Below are 21,466 nucleotides of genomic sequence, written 5' to 3'. Positions count from 1 at the left end.
GAAAGTCTGAATGAAATGCCAAAAAGCTCATTTGGTCGCCTAAGAGTAAATATGGAATAAACTCTCTGTCATTTCAGTAGTAGGTACCTTTTAATGCTCTATAATCCTTAGGAAAACTCTACAGAGAAATACAGTAACACAAATGTTAGCAGAGACTGCAATCTTTGAACCCTGAAGAAGAATAAGAAACTAAAACCTGGTGCCAAACTGTAAGAAAATAGAAATTCAAAGTCCCAAAGGAAAAAAAATAATAAATTTGCATTTTTCTCTGCAAAATTGTGGTAAGACCTTTGCAAAACTCAATTTCTGACTCTTTTCTATTTCTTCCTGCTTTTCAAAGTCTTCAAATATTGAAAGAATAAAAAAACTGCTCCAGGCTATTCCAAACTTTCCATTCCTCTTCCTATTCAGAAGACATACAAAATGTACTATAATATTAATGGTATCTTCTGTTCAATCTCAAAGTAGCAAAAACTAAAAGATATGTATTTAAAATGTATTAAGGTTCAGTACTTAATCTTATAACCAAATTTTAAAATATTAAAACTACATTGACGTTTAAGCTTATCTGGAAGTATTTTTAAAACATTATCAATATAAGCTGTAAGCAAAGTATTCAAAAGTAAACTTTTGTTCTTAAGCTATTTTACATCTATAAAAGGTGTTTAGTAAAGTACCACCAGTTTTCAAATTGTTCCAAATATTCCCTAAAATAGAGAAAGGGTTTATGCCCAAGACTTCGAAATATTTGGAAACTACATTTCTATTTGCATATTACACTTTAGTATCTTCAGCAGGAAAACATAATTACTTTGTGAGTCAATATTAAGAAGTCATCTAAAATTACAGAGAAATTTAGTTTGGGGGGCTTATTGTTACATAAAAATAAGCTGATTCCAGAATATAAAATATTTTGAGAGTTTTATGGACTAACACATCTTCCCAACTTCCTATAGCATAATCTTCTATCTCTGTACCTTCTCCCTTTCCTTCTTTTTTCTCTCTCTATTAATTGTGGTCTATTGTTTGAAAATTAAATGAGACACAGTACAATGCAAAGTAGGTATGTAACATAATAATAAATATTATTTTTAATATTTGGACACATATTGTACTTTAGTATTTTTATCAGAAGAACATGACCACTTAGCACATATCCAGAGCTCTGATAAACATTTGTTTCTTCATTCATTCAAATTCTAAGTGCAAAATGGATATGAGTGTTAGAACCATGGTCTGACTTGCAGATACAAGTAGTTCTATTCTCTATACACAGTGTAATCATTATAACAACATCCACTAAATGAAAGTCAAAGAGCAAACTGTACATTAAGAGGTAGTAAGTACCCATTTATTAGAATGGCTAAAATTAAAGAAACAAAACTGATAATATCAAGTGTTGACAAGAATGCAGAGCAAATGAAATTTTCGAAAATTACTGGTATGAATCCAAACCAGTACAGACACTTTAGAAAACAGTTTGACAGTTTCTTATAAAGATATTTTATCATATGACTTAGCAATTCCATTTCTAAATATTTATTGAAGAAAAATGAAAACCTATGTTTACACAGAAGCTTGTATACAAATATTATAACAACTATATTTATAATCACCCAAATCTGGAAACAATCCAAATGTCCTTCAACTGGTAAACTGGATAGACCATGGTGCATCCTCACAATGGAATACTACTGAGCAATAAAAAGTGCTGAAACGCTGATGTGAGAGAATGTCGGTGGATCTCAAAGGCATTATGTTAAATAAAAGAAGCCAGACTCAAAAAGCTACATATTGTATGATTCCATTTACACGTTATTCTGGAAAAGGCAAAACTACGAGACTAGAGAACAAACAGATCAGGGCTTTGCTGGAACTGAGGGTGGGAGGAAGGGCTAACGACCAAGAAGCAGCACAAGGGAATCTGGAGGGGTAACGAAACTGTTTGGGAACTCCACTGTGCATTTGTCAAACTAATAGAACTAAAAACCAAATGAGTAAATTTTATGGAATGTAAATTTAAAAACAAACAAATTTTTTAAAAAGCAACGAAGTTTTACTCCACTAGATTTTTAAATTTTGCTAGAGGGAAGCCTTGGTATGCCGCATACAACTACTCTAGCTGGACCTTGGCACTAATGTCAACATAGGACCCAACTCATATATCAGTCTTTTCCAAAGCTAATGTTACAGTTAAGATAATAAGAATTGATTAAAGCTTTAGCTGATTATTGCGTAAGAAATTTTGGAACATTTTAGGATTTAAAATGCTATTTAACTAAAAGAAGTAGAGTATTTTCTTTCCCCTTTGGCTCCAACTTACGTTGGGTTGTAATTACCCCTGTGTAGAATGAGGGAGGAGAAAAAAAAAAGAGAGAAATAAAGAATTATAAGGTCCTCATCTCTTTTTCATATACATTTATTTCCCTTTGAGATTTATCATTAAAAACCCTACTCTATTTAAACAAAGACAAGGAAAATGTATGTGAGTATAAGAACTTTGAATTTATCCAGTCTATCCAACATAAAATTTTGCCCTTTGTCATGAACCTAGGATAGCATCTACAAAAATGACATTTCTCCTAATTTTCAAATTGAAAAGGAAAAATAATTGTCAGAATCAAGAGTAGCCATACTTAATTCAAACCTCTGCCTATGCATTAAAAGAATAGAAAATAACAAAAACAAATTACATTGTCTTAACTATAAGCCTGTTTCCTAAGTGTATGGTGTATTTATTTCAAAATGTACTTTTTATTAGGCTCATATTTCATCTTTGTAGGTTTAAAGTAAAGAAATCTCAAAAAGGCCTCATTCTAGGGAAAGGAATTATCAACACAGAGTTTTTATTTTTATAAAAGGTCTTACTCTCGCTTAACATTGATACTCAAATTACATTTCACATTTATGTTATGCCAGGGCAGGGTCACAAATCTTTGCAAAGCTGGGAAACTTAATATTAAAGCTGATGAGTTTCTTGAGTTAAACCAGACTTTGTAGATATGGAAAGTTTTAAAGCCATCACTTTTAAAGAAAAGCTTTAAGCTTTACTTTATAAAATAAAAATATATCCATTAAAATTTCTAATCACAATTCACTATTACAAAACATTTCTTCTACTTTATGGTAGACATACATAAAAGGGGGGATAACATGGCACAGGTTTTGTAAAACTTTTTCTGTCTCACACTTATGAACCATGTTGTTAGTGTTTGTCCCTGGCTCACTGCCAGTTTTCCACAATTCAAAGACAATTCATCTAATTAATGAGACAAGATGACAAGTTCTGAGAAAGGCTGTAAAAACTAGCTTTTACTACTAACAAAGTTTTACTAGTAACAAAGTTTTGAATGTGTACTACATGTATATCAAACATCACACTAGAAGCTTTATACATATAGTTTCCTTTAATTTTTACCACAATCCTGTGAGGTAGGTACCTCAAATAAGGAAACTGAGTCTTAAAGAGATGAAACAAATCACACAATTAACTAGTATGGAGAACAGACTAGAACCCAAACAGAATAACTCCAAAGTCCACATCTTTTACCAGGAGAAACTTCTGCCTATCAAAACAAGTAGAAAAAAACACTAGGCAGACTGAGGACACCTTAAAACCAGAATTTGCTTCTAATTAACCAGCTCTGTGACCTTCAATAAGTCTAAATACTCTGAGTTTCAGTGTTTCAATCTATAAAATGTGGATGATTCTTGCCATTTGTCTATATGAAATACTTAGGTATAAAGCTAACACATGTATGATCTTTATGCCAAAAACTACAAAACACTGATGAAAGAAACGAAAAAGATCTAAATAAATGGAAAGACATACTGTTAACAATTAGATCTACAGATTCAATAAACCCCAATCGAAATCCCAAGAGGATTTTTTGGTAGATATCCACAAGCTGACTCTAAAATAAATGTGAAAAGGCAAAGAAACTTGAATAGCTAAAGAATAACAAAGTTAGAGTATTCTCCATAACTGATTTCAAGACTTACTATCAAGCTACAGTAATCAAGACAATGTGTTATTGATGAAAAAATAGACACAAAGTTTAATGGAACAGAACAGAGCACAAAAATAGACCCTCACAAATACCATCATCTAATTTTGGACAAGGTGCAAAGGCAATTCAATAAAGAAAAGATATTGTTTTTCAATAAATAGTGTTGGAATAGTTGAACATCTATGTGCAAAAAATTGAACTTCAACTTAACCTCACACCTTATACAAAAATATAGATCGCAGACCCTGATATAAAACTATAACACCTCTAGAAGAAAAAAATAGGAGAAAATCTGATTGACCTTGTGTTAGGCAAAGAACTCTTATATATAATATCAAAAGCAAAATCCATAAAAGAGAAATTTATAAATTGGACTTTATTAAAGTTAAAAATTTTTGCTCTTTAAAAGGCTACTAAGAGAACGTAAACACAGCCATTGACTGGAAGATTATTTGCAAGTCACATTTCTGTCAAAAAACTTATATAGAATATACAAAGAACTCTCAAAACAACAATAAGAAAACAATGCAATTTCAAAATGGGGGAAAGTTCTGAGCAAACACTTCACCAAAGAAAATGTAGGTATGGCAATAAACAGTTGAAAAAATGTTCAAGTCTTTTATTAGGAAAATGAAAATTAAACCATATTGACATACTGCTACATACATAATAGAACGGCTAAATTAAAAAAACAAACTGGCAATCTCAAGTGTGGACAAGGATGCTGAGCAACTAGAACTCTTACATGTTGCTGACAGGAATCCTTGGAAAACACTCTGGCAGTTTCTTATAAAGTTAAATTTACACCTAACATATGACCCAGCGATTCTTCTCCTGGTTATCACACATAAGTTTTAGTGAATGTTTACAACACTTTTATTCATAAAGAGTTGGACATAACCTAAATGCCCTTCAACTAGTGAACTCTGGTTCCTTTTATATTGTATATTAATATATTTTTTTACAACAGAATCTGTTTCTGATTTATTAATCTGTCTATTCTTGTATTAGTACAATTTTTAAAAAAGTTTTAATAACTGCAGCATTAGAACATATTTCACTAATGTATTACTCTTCTTTACATTTTCTTTTAGTTGTTTACAGTTATTTGTTTCCATCTGAACTCTGATGCCACATTTCCTCCAAAAAAGATCCTAATGTAATTTCCTCCGATAATTCCAGTTATTCTAAAAGTTAATGTATCAAGAACTGGTAGCTTTACAACATTCGGTTTTCCCATCTATGAGCACTGATATGCCTCATCATTTATTTAGCCTTCTTTTATATCTCTCAGTGAAATTTCATAACTAAAAAACATGTGTCTGAGTTTCATACGTATCTTGCTGAAATTATTTCTAAACTTTTTATCATTATTGGTATTGATTAAAACTGTGATCTTTTTTCCATTATCTCTTCTAATTAGTAATATTTATTAACAGATTTTTTTGGAATACATACGTAGTCATTTTGATGAACTCTCTTATTATTTCTAATGGTTCTCCCCTTGATTCTTCGAATAAGGCTTCTATTTTTAAGTCACATGGAGTGAGGTCTTCCACTGAAGGTCATATTTTACCTGGTTAACAATAGATATAATTCCGAGTTTCCTCAATCACAACAGGTGGTTGGTAAAACAGAGCAAACTGTTTCACACAACTGCTTATCTTAATCCCTAGGTCAGCCTTATTATTAATGATAATAAAAGTAATTACCATTTCCCATTACCTACAATGTCTCAGACTTCCTCAGACATTTTACTTGCATGACCATTTAGCTTCACAACACCTTGCAATGGTTGTTTACAAATAGGAAAACTAGAACTTAAAGGAGCTGGGTACTTGCCCAAGACCATGGAGTTACAGTAAGTGGTTGAGACCACATTCAACCCCCAGGTTTGTCTTACTCCAATGCCCCTTCCTCATTCTACTTCACTAGAACTTTCTTCCCTTAAAAGAAGGGAAGGAAAGAAGTTTCAAAAAAAAAAAAAAAAAAAGAAGGAGGAGGAGGAGGAGGAGGAGGAGGAGGAGGAGGAGGAGGAGGAGGAGGAAGAAGTGAGTGCTTCTTCTGCGACTTCTAGTAGGAGAAAAGAAGAAGAAGAAGAAGAAGAAGAAGAAGAAGAAGAAGAAGAAGAAGAAGAAGAAGAAGAAGAAGAAGAAAAAATAATGAAATAGAAAGAAATTCCACCTAGTACTGTTAAATGCAGGTTTTTGTTGTTGTTTGGGGAGGGGGGTGTCAATCTGTTTTCTTTGTAAGCAAGTAACATTAAGCCAAGTGATTAATAAACAGTAGGGTAAGGGAAAAGAGTTGCTCAAGATACAAATATAATTCTTAACTGGAGACTTTTGGCTGGTGAGTCTTAATATATTATTAAGAGCCAAAGACACAGACTCCTGATTTAATATTTGGGATCTGTTTGTTTTATTTAAATGCATTCTCATAGCTAAAATAACACTGCTAAGTAGTATTTCCAGTATCTCTACAAATTCTGCACATGAACTGTGCTAAACTACCAAACTGCTTACCTGAACTTAGGCAACAATTTTTTTCTTTTTGTCTCACTGTTTTCCCATTTGTTTACATTTTTCAAGGCTTTACGTGAAACAATCTAATTTTGTCATTTAATAAAATTAATTTCTTACTTTTTGAAAAGGCATTTTTTTTCTGTCAGGCCCCTATTAAATTTAGAACACATTAAAAGAATTAACCAAATAGTGCTTATAAGGCTTAAAAGAAAAACTGTTCTATCAAACTTTGAATTTATATGAGCTTCCTTATATATAGCATTTTTCATAGTATCCTTGAGTTTAAGGGGAGATGAAGAGGAAAGAGGGAGAGAAGTAGATAGAAAATGAATTTGAACAACTTAAAATCTGGCTCCAGGCCACAACAAAAGAAGATCAGTTTATGATGTCAAAGGGTCTGGGTTTAAATACTGAAACTATTGTTTATAAGCTCTGTGATCTTAAATTTCATGCCCTCTTTGTAAAGACTTTTTGTAAAATAGTGTCTAGTGCATGTTCAACTAATTTTAGCTGCTATTATTATTATTATTATTATTATAACAAGTAGAATGCCCAACTTCATAAAATTGGGATAATGATACCTAACTTAGGCGTGTGTTCTAAGAATTAGGGGAGACGAGGCAAAGGAAATACCTGGAATTGGACCTTTCTTTTCCCTGTCCTCCCTTTTTATTATAAGCAATGTTATTAGCAAAGCAGCATCCTTAGATGTTACTACAGATTCCAAGAATTCAGAATTAAAAGGATCATCAGAGATTTCTGAATGCACTAAAAGAAATTACTCTAAATACATTCATTAATGCCTTGATTTTGTAGCAATAGAGCAGAAAAGGTAACAAAAAGAAGAGAACTTCAAGTACTGCCAACTGCTTCTGAGGTTGGGACTATATTTGCCTTAGTGTCTTTGTTTATAGAGCACAGCTGAGCAACTTAAAGGCGAGAGCTATGTATTTGCTCATTGTAATACCTGGAAAATTAATTCAGAAAAAAGGCGTGCATAGAGAGCAAGAGGAAAGGTCAATATAAAAATATTATCCTAAGGCGTCCGGTGATATAACCTAGGAATAGTTTCCTATTTCCAAAAAAGGTAAGGCTGATCCTATATATTACAGTTTCAACAGCCAATTTTTAAACATATTATTTGTGGCTAAGAAAAAATATGTATTTGATCACACAATTATGCCATACCCTCCTGGGGAAATACATGGGGTATAAAGGGAAGAGGAGTATAGAGAAAAATCTACTTACTATGGTTGCAACAAAGATTGACAGGGAGGAACAGAATAAGAAAATACATATTAGAAAGGTATACCGGGTTCTGAATTCCAGTCTAAGGAGTTCGCACTTCATCATATGCAGTATAAGTCTCCAAAAAAGTACCACCTGCTTCAAAATCACCTGGGGAGCACAGCAAAACACTGAAACCTGGGGCTTATCATACACCTACAGAATAGACATCTCTGGTGGTGGACTCAGGAATATACATTTTTCAGAAGCTTCAAAAGTGATTCTGATATGCCCAAAAAGTCAGCTGTAAGCAAAAGGAAAATATGGAAATTTCTTGAGCAGAGTAATGATGTGGTCAGAATTGGGCTTCAGAAGTAAAAACGAAAACAAAAATAGCAACAATAATAATGCCAACAGTACCATCTCTACGAATATTTATTATTTATTTGTTTATTTATTATATGCCAGGTACAGTTTTAAGCACTTTATATGCACAAACATGAAAAAAATTCAAGGAACCTATAATGTAGGTAAAAGGTGATACAGGGAATAAAGAAAGGAAATGGAGGCATAGAAAAATTAAGTAATTTCCCCAAGATGAGATGGCCATAAGGCATCCAGCTGGGATTAGATTACCTTTAACAGTAGTGTGAAGGAAGGATTGTGGCGGGGGAGGGACAGGAAGTGACAGATTTATTGATAAACTATTGTAGCAGTCTAACAGGAAAATCTGAATTAGGGCAGAAGTAAAGATTGCTTCTGCAAACATACAGATACCTGTCTGTATATTATACAGTGATATTAAGTCTTTTTGCTTTCTGAATAAACAAACACTGCAAGGTAGAAAATATATCTGTCTGCAGTTGACTGCAGTGCTAAAAGTTTAATAGATCTGGAGTTATGAGTCAAGTAAAATAGCTGAGCCTTGAATTATTCCAAAGGACACTTAAAAGAAGTAGTTTCTTTCCAAACTGGAAGTGAGCTATCTTACTATGTGTTCTCTATCTAATCCTCTTACTCCTCAAAACATGTTGACAAATTCTTCCCACTCTCCTGCCACTCTTCACTATTATCGAACACTTATACAGTATAAACATTGTTCAACACTGCAAGCTGTGAAGTTCTTTGCTTTATCATCATGACTAAGCATTTGGGTAATACTTCAAATTTAAAAAAAAAAAAATGGGCACAAGAGAGAAGAAACCCCTCTTCCAACTCCACTACTTATTCTTGTTCTTGTACTTACCATTAGAGGAACCTAATCACCCCTCTTTACACACACACACACACATACACACACACACACACGATCCTCAAAAGAAAACTGAAATGGTCAGAAGTGGTCTAAACAGATTACAAGCTTCATTTTTTTAAAATGAGAAATTTTGAGCACCAAGGTATTAAAGACCTTGTTCAGATTTGCAAGTAATACAAAACACAATCTTTACACTTCCTCTAATCACTGCTAAGGCACCACTGGAAGTTAACAATCTCAGAAATTCTCAGGGACCAGCAGTCAATAATAAATCAAACAAGAAATAAATTGTCTCCCTCCTCCACTCCTGAAATAAGTCTTGGAGAAGCATGTCAGCTAAAATATCTAAAGGAAACATACTCTGACTAAGCGAAATTTATCTCCACACTGGTGGAATTTACCTGTTCTTACATCACTTCTGATTTCATGCATTCCATTCACTACTTTCTATACTGTTAGAAGATATTACCACACTGTTGGTGGGATTGTAAAACAGTGCAACTATTATGGAAAACAACATAGCGGTTCCTCAAAAAATTAAGAATAGATCTACTAATTTGAAAAGATAAATGCACCCCTAGGATCAGAGCAGAATTAGTCACAATAGCCAAGATGTGAAAACAACCTAAGTGTCCACATACAGATGAATGGATAAAGAAGATGTGGTATATTCATAGTGGAATACTACTCAGCCATAAAAAAGATGAAATAATGCCGTTCGAGAAGACATGAATGGACCTTCAGGGTATTGTGCTCAGTGAGGTAAGTCAGACAGAAAAGTACAAAAACCATATGATTTCACTCGTATGTGGAATATAAAACAAAACAGACAAAAAGAAATAGAACAAACAAAACAAAACAAAAACAAAAACAAACTCATAGATACAGCCAACAGATTGGTGGTTACCAGAGAGGAAGAGAAGTGAAGGGTAGGCGAAATGGGTAAAGGGGGTCCAATGTACGGTGATAGATGAAACTGGACTTTTGATGGTGAGCATGCTATACTATATATAGATATCGAATTATAATGTACACCTGAAACTTACATAACATTATAAAGCGATGTTACCGCAATTAAATGAATATATTAGGTAACCAGAAAAAAATTTTAATTGAATTATTCAAAAAAGAAATAATTTGGCTCCCTCCTCCCCTCCTGAAGTAATAGTCTGTTAAACAAACAAACCAAAACAAAACAAAAAACAACAACAACAAAAAAACTTTCATGGCCTGAAAGCTTTTCTGAAAGAAAGAGTTTAATGAGCCAAACGCTGGCCAGAAAAGGACCAGGTCCTGGGGCATGCAGTCTGAACCACCAGCAGCAGGACTAGGTGGAAAAGACAAACACGTTCACCATCCTGGAGCTGACGGGGTTCTTTCATGCAAACAGGTTCAGGAAGAAAGATGAAAGAATTTACACTGGCTATAGATAAAGCAGGTGGGAGAAGGTGAAGTGGGGCTAGGTACATAGTCTGTGATAAAGGTACGGAGTCTGTAAGGAAGAAGCGTCTCTTCTTCAGGATTGGTTGTGGGCAGCAGTCCAGAAAGTTCATGTATAAGCAAGAAGCAGAGGTGCCAGGCTATTTTCTTTATATAATTGTGGAAATAGCCAGCTGGAAGTTAATTCAAAGTTTCAACATACATTCAGGAATGTAAGCAGTCTTTTGTTGGTTTTGCCCTGCAGTTGTTAACTGATCAACCTCTCTTCTCTCTTCCTTCCACCCTCTGGCCCGCTGTAATTTAATTTAGAGCATCTCAGAATTATTTTGTCAGTCTTAGAGAAGCAAGCAATGTTAGCTAAAATATCTAACAGAAGCACACTTTGGCTAAATGAAATTAATCTTCACATTGGTGGAATTTACCTGTTCTTCCTACTTCCCTTTTGATTTCACTTATCCCATTCACTATTTTCTGTACCATTAAAAGCTATCACCACACTGTTGATGGGATTGTAAAATGGTGCAATCGCTGTGGAAAGTAATATAGAGGTTCCTCAAAAAATTAAGACTAGAACTACCATATGATCCAGCTTCTGGACTGAAAACAGGTCTTGAAGAGATATTTATACTCCCCTGTTCATAGCAGCACTATTATAATAGCCAAGATGTGGAAGCAACCCAAATGCCGATCAACAGATGAATGAATACACAAAATGTAGGATTTATAGACAATAAAATCTTATTCAGCCTTAAAAAGCAAGGAAATACTGTCACATAATACAACATGGATGAACTTTGAAGTCATTATGTTAAATGAAATCAGTCAGGAGGGACACTTAAAGCTTTAATCATATCTAGAATTTTATTTCAAAATTTTAAAAATCCAAAACAAATGTGGAAGAATATTCAGATATTATGAAGCTGAGTGGTCGGTATACAGGAAATGCTCACTATATAACTTTTTTTATACTTTTTTGGAAGCTTGACATAGTTCATAATGTTTACAAGACCTAAGTTTCTCCCCATTAACATTTCTCATCAGTAAATATTATCCTACTCAGCCCTGTAAGATAGTTATTTATCTACTTGTCCTATCTAGGTTCTAGAAGGACAGGTTTTACATCTGACTTATTTCTGAATGCATTCTCACCCCTCGCCAACACATGTACACCTGGCTCTTGGGGCTTCCAATACTAGGTTAGATGATGTGGAGGTCAGATGTGAGTGATGGTTACCCGAAGTAATAAAATGGATAAATGGAATCTTTGCTTGGAGTAGCCAAGATTATGGCCTCAAAACAGGACTAAAGGTAAAGTCTGAAAAATGAAAGAAAGACAGAAAAGAAAAACAAACAGCACAGTACTAGAAGCGAGACTGAATCAGGTAGTAAACTGAAAGGGTAAAAACAAACAAAAAAAAGATGCAGATCCAAGGGCCTGAATTTATTAATTCACTCAGCAAATATATATTTGCTTACTATGTGCCAGACATTATATTAGGTGCTGGGGATGCAGCAGTAAATAAAATACACCAAAATTCATGCCTTCATGCCCCTTAAATCTCAGCAGAGGGGACACATATAATAAGTAACTTATGTTAAAAATCTAGCATATTAGGAGATAGTTAAATGGTAAAGAGGAAAAGCAATACAGGGAAGGGAAACATGGGGTTGAAGGAGAGGAGGAACTGTATGTGTGCGTGTTGGGGAGTAGAATTTTAGATAGAATGGACAACGGAAGTCTGTGGTAAGTATATGCAAGAGTTTTCCGTTGCACGTTCTTTACACGTGCTTGTGGGCAAGGTATGCAAGTTTAAAAGGCTCAAAGCAATGTTCTAGTGAATAACTGAATGAATGAATAAACAAATGAATGAATGAATATGACTAGAAGATGAGGAGAAAAATATCAAGAATATGAAAACAGAGGACCCTATTTTTTCTCTGAGGTTATTAAAGATTCTTGGCAAAGCACATGATTATTCAATCATTCAACAAACTAGTATTGTACCAAAAATAGGTAGTATAATTTATAGATGCTGGAGATGCAACAGTGTGGAAGAAAGACATGGTCCCTGCCCCCCATATAGCTTACACTCTTGAAGTAGAGAGAAAAACAAAGAAGCAACATAGTATGATAAGCACTAAAATGGAAATATGCACACGATGTTATGAGAAAACACGGAATGTGTATTTGTAGAGGGAGAAACACCTAATTAAGACTTTCCAGAGGAAGATATCTAAACTGGAACATAAAGAATGAGGAAGTTCAGCCAAGCTCAGAGCAGAGGGGAAGAATACCTCAAATGCAAGGAGGTAGCATGTGGGATGGCGTGGAGGTAAGACAGAGCATAGTACCATAGAGACTGAGTAAAGTTCATTTGACTCTGGCATAGAAAAAGAGGCAGGAGCAGTGACAGGTAAAGGGCTTTCTTAAGGGCAACTGAGGAACCATGGAGGAATTTTACAGAAGAGAGAATGACATAATCAGATCTACATTTTAGAAAATAACTCTGACTGCAGTGTAAAGAATGGACTGGGAAAGAATCAAGTTAAAGAGACCTTTTAAGGAGCCTGCCAAGAACATACATGTGCTACTGAGACCACAGGAAATTTATTGTTACCTGCATTGGATGGATGATATGCTCATGCCCTTAAAACCTGGTTTTCTATTGTAGCAAAAACAAGTCATATGTTCCAATGACTTAGCAATGTCTCTTATCTGGAATGTAGGGAAATGGTATAAAATCGAAGACCCTAATAAAACTGGCTCATAAAAAATGTTATCAGAGTTGTGAGTTATAACCACCTAAAGTCATTATGTTGTTCCCTAAGAGAGCACCTTCGTTATACATTATGTCAATATCTGATGTATCCTTTCCCTTCCCAAAACAATTTTTCTACCCATTTTAACAGCTCTGAGACCTTGGGATTCGTGGGTAAGAGACAAGTACAGCTTTTCAGCTGAATAAACAAAGACAGACAATGAGAGCAATGTGGCAAACACGTCTGCCCACTCAGATATTTTCCAAAGGAGGAGTTCATGCCCAGCTCCCTCAGTTGGAAAGCCAAAGGGAATAAACATTCTGGATATGTAACTGAACTAATATCAAAGACATATTTCAACAGCACTATCATTGCTGCTAATTGTTAAGCAGACAATATGCAAAACTTTGGGGAAACTAAAAGGTCCAAAGGTTTAAAAATTTTTAAGTGGTAATAAAAAAAAAAAAAAAGTGGGCACAGTGGGATATTTTGTTGACAACACCAGATCTGACACATTAAAACAATTTTACTCACCAATGGAGACCAAGAAAGCAATAAGCTTTCGCCAATGCTCTTTAGAAGTCGTAATGTATATGTCAAATGTGTATTAAAAAATATGTGGCTATAGTCAAAGATGGAACTATTCAAAATAGACATTATTTGTATTGTAGGGTATATTCTAAAAGAATAATGTTTTGTACTAACTATATATCAGATGTAGAATGTTTGACTTGGGTGATGCAATGTTTGAGGCAGCTTCTCTAACCCTTTTTCTCATTCAATATGAGCAGTACATTCCTAACCAGGTCTGCTCAGACACCCAGGGTGCTAGTGAATGGTAGTGCAGACTCTTCAGTGACCAAGCAACCAATATTCTGGAATTTGAAAAGAACTTCTTATAATGAAAAGTTCCACTATCAATAGACCATTTGCCTGAGTTGTTTTCACAGTTGCAATTGACCCCCTGCTGGAGCCCAAAATTTCCCCTGTATTAGCCCTACAGTCACTATACCAGCTAAAAATTAGGATAGGACAGAGGTGGGGGAAAGTACTTTAAAATTCTAAGACAACAAAAGATGGAAGAAATTAGGTGATCAAAGATAAGAATGTCCTTGTTATAAAAATAATATAGGCCATAAATATTTTAAAAGAAGTATAAATAGTAAGTTTCTTGAACCCAATAAACATTTATGGAATGAACATTGTTCAAATAACAAATTTCAGCACAAGTTGTTTGCAGTTTATATGACCAAGTCATTTCTTTGAGTCAGTTTACTCACATGTAAAACCTAGATAATAACATGTAACCAATTCTACCCAAAAATTCAAGGAGAGCTTATATTGCTAGTTTTCATCCTCAGTTGGGCTATACGAAGTATAGCAACGTATAGTATTTAGCAATGTCAGAAACAGTAAGAAAGTTACCAATTTTCATTACTTCTCCTCAAAAATGATCAAGTCTTTAGATTTAGTTTTTTAAAAAAAATCCCCCCTAATCATAAAGAAAGCACTCTGCTGACTATATATTGGATGATACTAAGAAGTTGTTCAATTTTTTTTGTTTAGGTACGATAACACCATTGTAGCTATTTAAGAAAAATAGGAGAAGCCTTATAATTTAGAAATACATTCTGAAATATTCATAGACAAAATGATAAGATGTCTGAAATTTATTCAAAATAATACAGGAGGAAGGTAAATGAATGGGGGGATAAATGAGGCAGGAATGGCCTAGATGGTTATCTGGGTAGGTAATAGGTATTCAGTTAACTTTTGTATATTTTCAAATGTTTCCATAATAAAGTTTTCAAATGTCTTTATGCTACTTTCACAGGTATATTCTCTTAGGTTTTTGTTTGTGATTACAAGGTCATTCATTGATCCCCTGAAAGAGGTTAGATTTCAAATAAGTATGCTAGGCAAAAGCACTTCATCAAGATTAATTTGAAGAAGGTAGGTTGGTTTAAATGCATTTTAACAAAATTTCCTGAATGTTTGGAAAATAGATGAGTTGCTATTCCAAAGACAATTTTAACAACTAACATTTATTGAATTCTTTCCCTATGCTTTCACTGTTTGAAGTGCTTTAGCAACATTATCTCCTAACAGTATTCATGACACTATGAAGTAGGCTGACAGATTTAGAGAGGTAAGAGATAGAGCTGGGATTTGAATCCAGATAATATGACTTTAGAATCTGCACTTTTAACCACCAATGACTGGATACTTCAAGGCTTGACAGTACTGGTTTTGGGTGGTATTGGAAAGAATTCAGAGAAAAGAGGAAGAAAACTACTTTAGGCTCCAAAATATATATGCATGGCCATGTCAGGGAAAGTAGTATATATGAGGAAAGGGGAGCGGTTTAAAAATTTTTGAAGTTAGGTATATGAAATATTGAATTATAGCTAGTTATCATTCATTATTCTATGACTTTGACTAAATTAAACACCTCTCTTAGTACAGCTTTAATAGTCTCACAATAACAACAAAACAGTAATTATGTCCGATGTGACGATTTGATATACACATATATTGTAAAATATGCATATATCAAATCGTCACATCTTAAACTAACACAATGTTGTATGTCAATTATATCACAATTAGGTGGGGGAGGGGGAAAAACCTCTGTTATGTTTGGTTTCCTCACCCATACTTTGAAGGTCTGAGGTAAAGGCGAAAAGTGAAAATGTATGCAAAGGAATCTAATACTTAAGTATCCTAAAGCATACAAAGTCTGTTCCTCCATCAGACCGAAAATGCCTAAGTCATTCACCAGTCTATCCTCAGATCCTAGCACAGTACCTGGCACACAGGAGGGTTCAGTCTAACACCAGATCCATTAAGAGGTCCAGCATCAATTGCTGGCTTTATTTGCCAAGTCTGTGTGTTAGTTACACCAACAAGCGAAATAGGTTTCAAATGTTTGCTTAATAAGAAAGGACAGAAAACTAATTCATGCCCCCCTCTTATTATTACATTATCTTAGCATGTAAACCCTTTAATCAAAAATTAATGCTGGAAAAAAAATTAGAGAGACAGTGGCCTCTAATTATCTTTGTAGGGGATCATTTACTCTTTCAGGAGTACACTGTAGTTTTCAGGCTGATCTAAATCACAAACCTTACTATGTCACTTTGGGGCTTATACTTCTTCATCACTTTTAGAATAAATTCCTAAGCATGACATTTAAAGCACCTCATCACTTCACAACCACTGAAAATTCCACCATTCCCTGTTCTACCCTCACAGACCCTCTCCTTCCCTACGCAAGCCACTCAGGTCTCCGGCTCTCTAAACAGGCTGTGTGTGAGCTTTCTTACCTCCATACCTTTTCACATGCTGCTCCCTTTTCCCAGAGTGCCATTCCCTCTCCTCCGCCTCAAGACTCATCTCCAAGAAAACTTCCTCCGGAAAGCCTTCTTTGACACCACCTGTCACTCACAATTCCCAGACGTCTGCATGAGGAGTCCTCTCTTTGCTCCTGCAGTACGTGAGTGTCACTGTGATGGAACTTATTCTGGAGTGTGATTTTCTGTATCCCCCACTTTGTCCTCAAGGACAGAAACTGTGTTTTATCTGTCTCTGCAGGATCTCTCCAATCCAGCTCTAGATATATAGCAGATGATTAATAAAAATCTGATAAACAGAGGAAACTTACTTTAACATGGAAAGCCCAATGTAAACATATTGACAAAAGCATACCCTTTTCTCTATTAAGTAAAAATAAATGCAAAGTCTTAGTAAAACTGAACCATCTTAGTAAAATATAGTTGAAAGCCAGTTTAAACATGGCAAGACAGAAAAATATCAGGTGAAAAGAGGATCTGAAATCTTGTCTGGTTAAAAAAAAAGAAGAAGAAGAAGAAAAAAAAGAAGATTGGTTAAGCAATAAGGAAATACAAAGTAATAGCTTCCTGACACTTGTGGCTTTAGTCCCTGTAGACTATTTAATCATTGATTTTAAGTGTGTATATTTCTAAATGAGTGATCTATGATATGAGATTATCCACTAAATGAAAATATAGAAAGAGAAATCTTCATTTTCTGATAAACTATTAAAGGGCCTGTTGTTAACAAGAAAGATCATATATTAAGAGAAATAATTCTCTAGAACAGTAAGTTTAAGTAAACTTTTTTTTTTTTTTGGAACAAATGTCTGCAGTCCATTTGGAATTTCTCAATATGAGTTTTATGCACAAGTTACATAATAAGTAATATACACAAAAGTACTTAACTAAGTTGCAAGATTTTTGTAGCAACTCAATAGTATTTGATATTGTCTCTAGTTCTGACAAATTTGTGGGTCACCTTTTATACTAACTGAAATGGACCTAAGTTTTTGGAATTATACAATTTGTCCTTAGATGCCATCTTAGCTAAAATGTATAAAAATTACTTATCTGACTCATAATAGATATCTAAGTCTTTTCTTCCTGAAAACAATTCATAGCACAGATCAATTAGTCTAACAAAAAAATGAAAGTGAAATTAAAACAGACAGTAGTATGTGAGGATGATATGCTTTGGCCTTTCAGGTAAAGTGCATACTTTCTACTACAAATCCAAAGAACTAAGAGGAAAACCAACAAGGGTGGTAAACAGATTTATGGTACAGACAGAAAAACAATGACTACAAATCAAAAAAGAAAGTGAAGGTGGCAGGGGAAAAAAGATTTATTATAATTAACCACAGTGTTTAGAAGGATATAATAGAGCACATTAAACTCAATCTACTTTTACATGTTAATTTGCCATGATGGAAAGAGCTTCAAAAATGATAGATTTGGGGTTGAGTCCCAACTAACTAGTACTTCACAGCTATGTAAGCGTTGGGCAAACAATTTAACTTGATCTCAGACTCGGGTTTTCTGTAAAACAGGATAACACCACAAATTCAGAATTGAAAGGATGAGAGATAGTAAAGAATCAAAAAGATTGGAAGTAATGAAAGTAACTATTCAAAATAGAGTAATACCAAGAAAGGCTAATATTTAGAAGGCCTACTTATGCCAGGCATTTTAAATGCTTCATATATGTTATCATTTAATCCTCATAATAACCCGTGAGGTAGATGCTATTATTATGCTCATTTTAAGGCTGAGAAAACTGAGGCCCAGCCCCAGGTCACGCAGCTAGTCAGTGGAAGAGAAAATGATTCAAATCTAGGCAGGCTAGCTCCAGAGATGATAGTTATCACTAATAATAACACTTTTTTAATGAGCTTGAACAAAAGTTCTCTTTCAGCTTCACATAGTTGTGCTTCTGTTCCCTCCCAAGAGCTAACCTCTAAAAGCTACAGCTCTCTAATCTCGGTAGGTCTCTGCTATTCCATGGCCTTTGTATGAATAATTTCACCATTATGGGCCTTCATTTCCTCATTTCTTCAAAGTGAAACACTACTGTTCTAGGTTATTATTTTTTAAAACAGGATACAGGACAGTTTGCCCAACAGCCTTTTCTTCCCAGTATAGATGCAATCTCAGGATATAGCTAGTTATACAAAAGGAAACACAAAAAGGTTTTATGTCGAGCAGGTATGGCACTTGAGGCCATTTTTGCGGCTAGTGACTATAGTGATAGGTCTGGGAAAGAATTCCAAATTGCCCTTTTCTGGTTATGCTTCTGGCTAGGAGGAAGAGGTAACCAGAGATGAACAAGGCAGTTTCAAGCCTCGTATTGTATGTGATCTAGTTGGAAAGTCTCAAATAATACAATGAATTCAGCCATTCACGATCTAAGAACTTTCTGCCTGTGTTATTCTCAGAGATAATGAATTTACTATTTAGGAGAATCTATTTATTCAATAAATACTTACTGAGGTCCTACCACATGCTAAGAATTAATCTGGGTGCTGGAGATAGAGTGGTTAACAAAAAGAGAAGCAGACAGACAAAGAAAAAAATCCCTGCCCTTATGGAACTTGCATTCTAGTGATGGTAGGTGGGGAGGATTTATGCCTCCATTCAGTTCAACTATTTATCAAGTACTTACTATGTATGTGCTGAACACTGTCCAAGGTAGATGTTAAAGAGTACAAACATCAGTAAGCCATGGCCAATAAGCTACAATAAGCTACATGATAACAAGGTATAGAAGAGTCAGTTAACATAAACAAATGATACTTAAAACAAGAATCCTTAAAAATCAAGTAATCGAAAAATATAAAATTAGAATATACAAGATACAATAGTATAGGAGGCTGCATGGATGTTTTTCAAGGACAAATACATTTGTCAGATGAAAGAAAGGGATGTGGTAGACATCTGTTATTATTTTTGGTAACCTAGCATCATAGTCTAATTTCCTACTATTTCAGAATTCCTATTTGGTGGAATTCTCAATCTTTTAAGCCTTGCTATCACACCACAAAGGTTCACAGTACCAGATTATTTTTTTCCCATTTCCCTTATATCCAAGACAAGGGCAAGTAATTGAGGCTCTAACAATCACATTCACCCTCATCTGGTTTAGAATGAGAAACTAATGATTCGGAGCAATGAGCATGAGGCTCTGGTGGCAGAGGAGAAGATGGCTGTCATGTAATAAATGGCAGCAGTACTTGCTATTGCTTCCAGTACCTGTTTGCAGTGTTGGTGGTGCAAGCTAATGTTCAGTGGTAGTGTCAGTGACATATTCAGTGGACCTCTCTGTGACACAACTGGGCATTATTTTTAGCTCATGTCCTGAATTTGGTTCCCCTGGAGATTCTGTGAACTCTTCAATATCCTTTTAATAAATTCCATTTCTGATTAAATCAGCAAGCATTGTTTTCTGTTGCTTACAATTAAGGCCCTTATTAACACTGAAGAGAAGGGCATTCCAAGCAGAGGGAACAGCATAAGCCAAGTAACCAGAGGCCAGTTAGCTTAGTGATTAAGAGAGGAGGCTCTGAAGCTAGACAGATCTGAATTTGAATCAAGGTTCTATATTTTACTAGCGATGATTTCTTGCTTAGGGTATTTAAATTCTCAAACCTCAATTTCTGCTTAGTAAAGTGGGGATAATAACACATATTTCTTATTGGGTTCTTTGAGAATTAAGCAAGGTCATGATAATTCATATAAAGCTCTTATTATCTGACACAGATGACTGCTTTATTAATAATAATAAGCATAGTATTTGGGAGGAAATATAAGCAATTTGATTCTGCTGACATTTAGAGCATAAGGAGAAAGGTGGTAGGAAATAACTACAGAGACAGATTGTAGAGACATTTTAAGTCCTATTAAGAAACTTAAGCATTATGTGCTGGAATGACTTATGTGATTAAATAGAAGAATTATACTGATGCATCATTATCACATTAAATTCTTAACTAGGAGTCTATGACTAGGTTTTGCACTGGATATGTATTCTCCACAGCTATAGTTGCATAGTTCGTCCTGACCACTGTGCTTACACGCTTGCAGGATGTTATTGTTGAGTCCTGATGCCATATAAACTCAAGCTATGTAATTCTTTCTAATAAATACAAGTCCTGCCAAACTGTGTATATCATCTGTCAACAGAGTTTGCAAACAGATCAGAAGTAGCTGGGTCTATACTGAAAATAATAGTTTTTCCTTTGTCTGATCTGGGAGAGGGGGAATGCATCCTCAGGTGACTGGCAGACTATGAATTACATCTGCACGTCTGAGATTCTTCTATGACTTTTATAAAATTAAATATCACCTGCTACTTTTTACAACATATTGTTTTACATCAGCATCTTGACCTAGAGTCCATATTAAATTAAAGATAAAAGGTTTTATTGCCAAGGCAAGAACAATCAATACTATTATTTTGCAGTGTGTGGTATGTGTTGCCAAAAGCTAATAAGCATTACATTGTCTCTGTTAGCACTGGGTAGACAACCTCCCCGTTACTGTTCAGGTCTGCTGTACATTTATCATGGTTGTCTACCTGTTTACTCTCATCTAATTTCCATTATCTCCTCTCCCCACCTCCACTACACACCCATATCCACCTCTTTGATCTAATTTTCATTTTCACAGTAGCTACTGAAATCAAACCTGAGTCATTGTGTAATTTAGAACAAGTGCTGAGAAGAATGATGTATGGGCTTGCTGGGAGGCGGCTAGGGAAGGCGATAAAAACAACCCAAAATGTGCTCTGTAACCACTGACTGCTTTATTTCATTTTCTGCTCCCATCTGCTTTGGCAATGCAACACAATTTAGTCAAAAGAAAAAAAAGAACACAGACTTTTAAGTCAGACAGAGCTGGGTTTGAATTCTAGGTCAACAC

At 34.7% G+C, this 21,466-nt stretch overlaps 1 protein-coding gene across 1 annotated transcript in view; it reads right to left on the bottom strand.

The window, feature by feature from the left end:
• The window catches only part of MEGF9 (multiple EGF like domains 9), a 79,372-nt gene that overhangs the window by 44,415 nt on the left and 13,491 nt on the right, over positions 1-21,466 (bottom strand). The window lies entirely within an intron of this gene.

The sequence above is a fragment of the Rousettus aegyptiacus genome, unplaced genomic scaffold, assembly GCF_014176215.1.
Source record: "Rousettus aegyptiacus isolate mRouAeg1 unplaced genomic scaffold, mRouAeg1.p scaffold_m13_p_3, whole genome shotgun sequence".
In the NCBI taxonomy this organism is placed as follows: Eukaryota; Metazoa; Chordata; class Mammalia; order Chiroptera; family Pteropodidae; genus Rousettus; species Rousettus aegyptiacus.
Note: the sequence above shows the minus strand (reverse complement) of the source record. Positions and strands in the feature narration are given on the sequence as shown.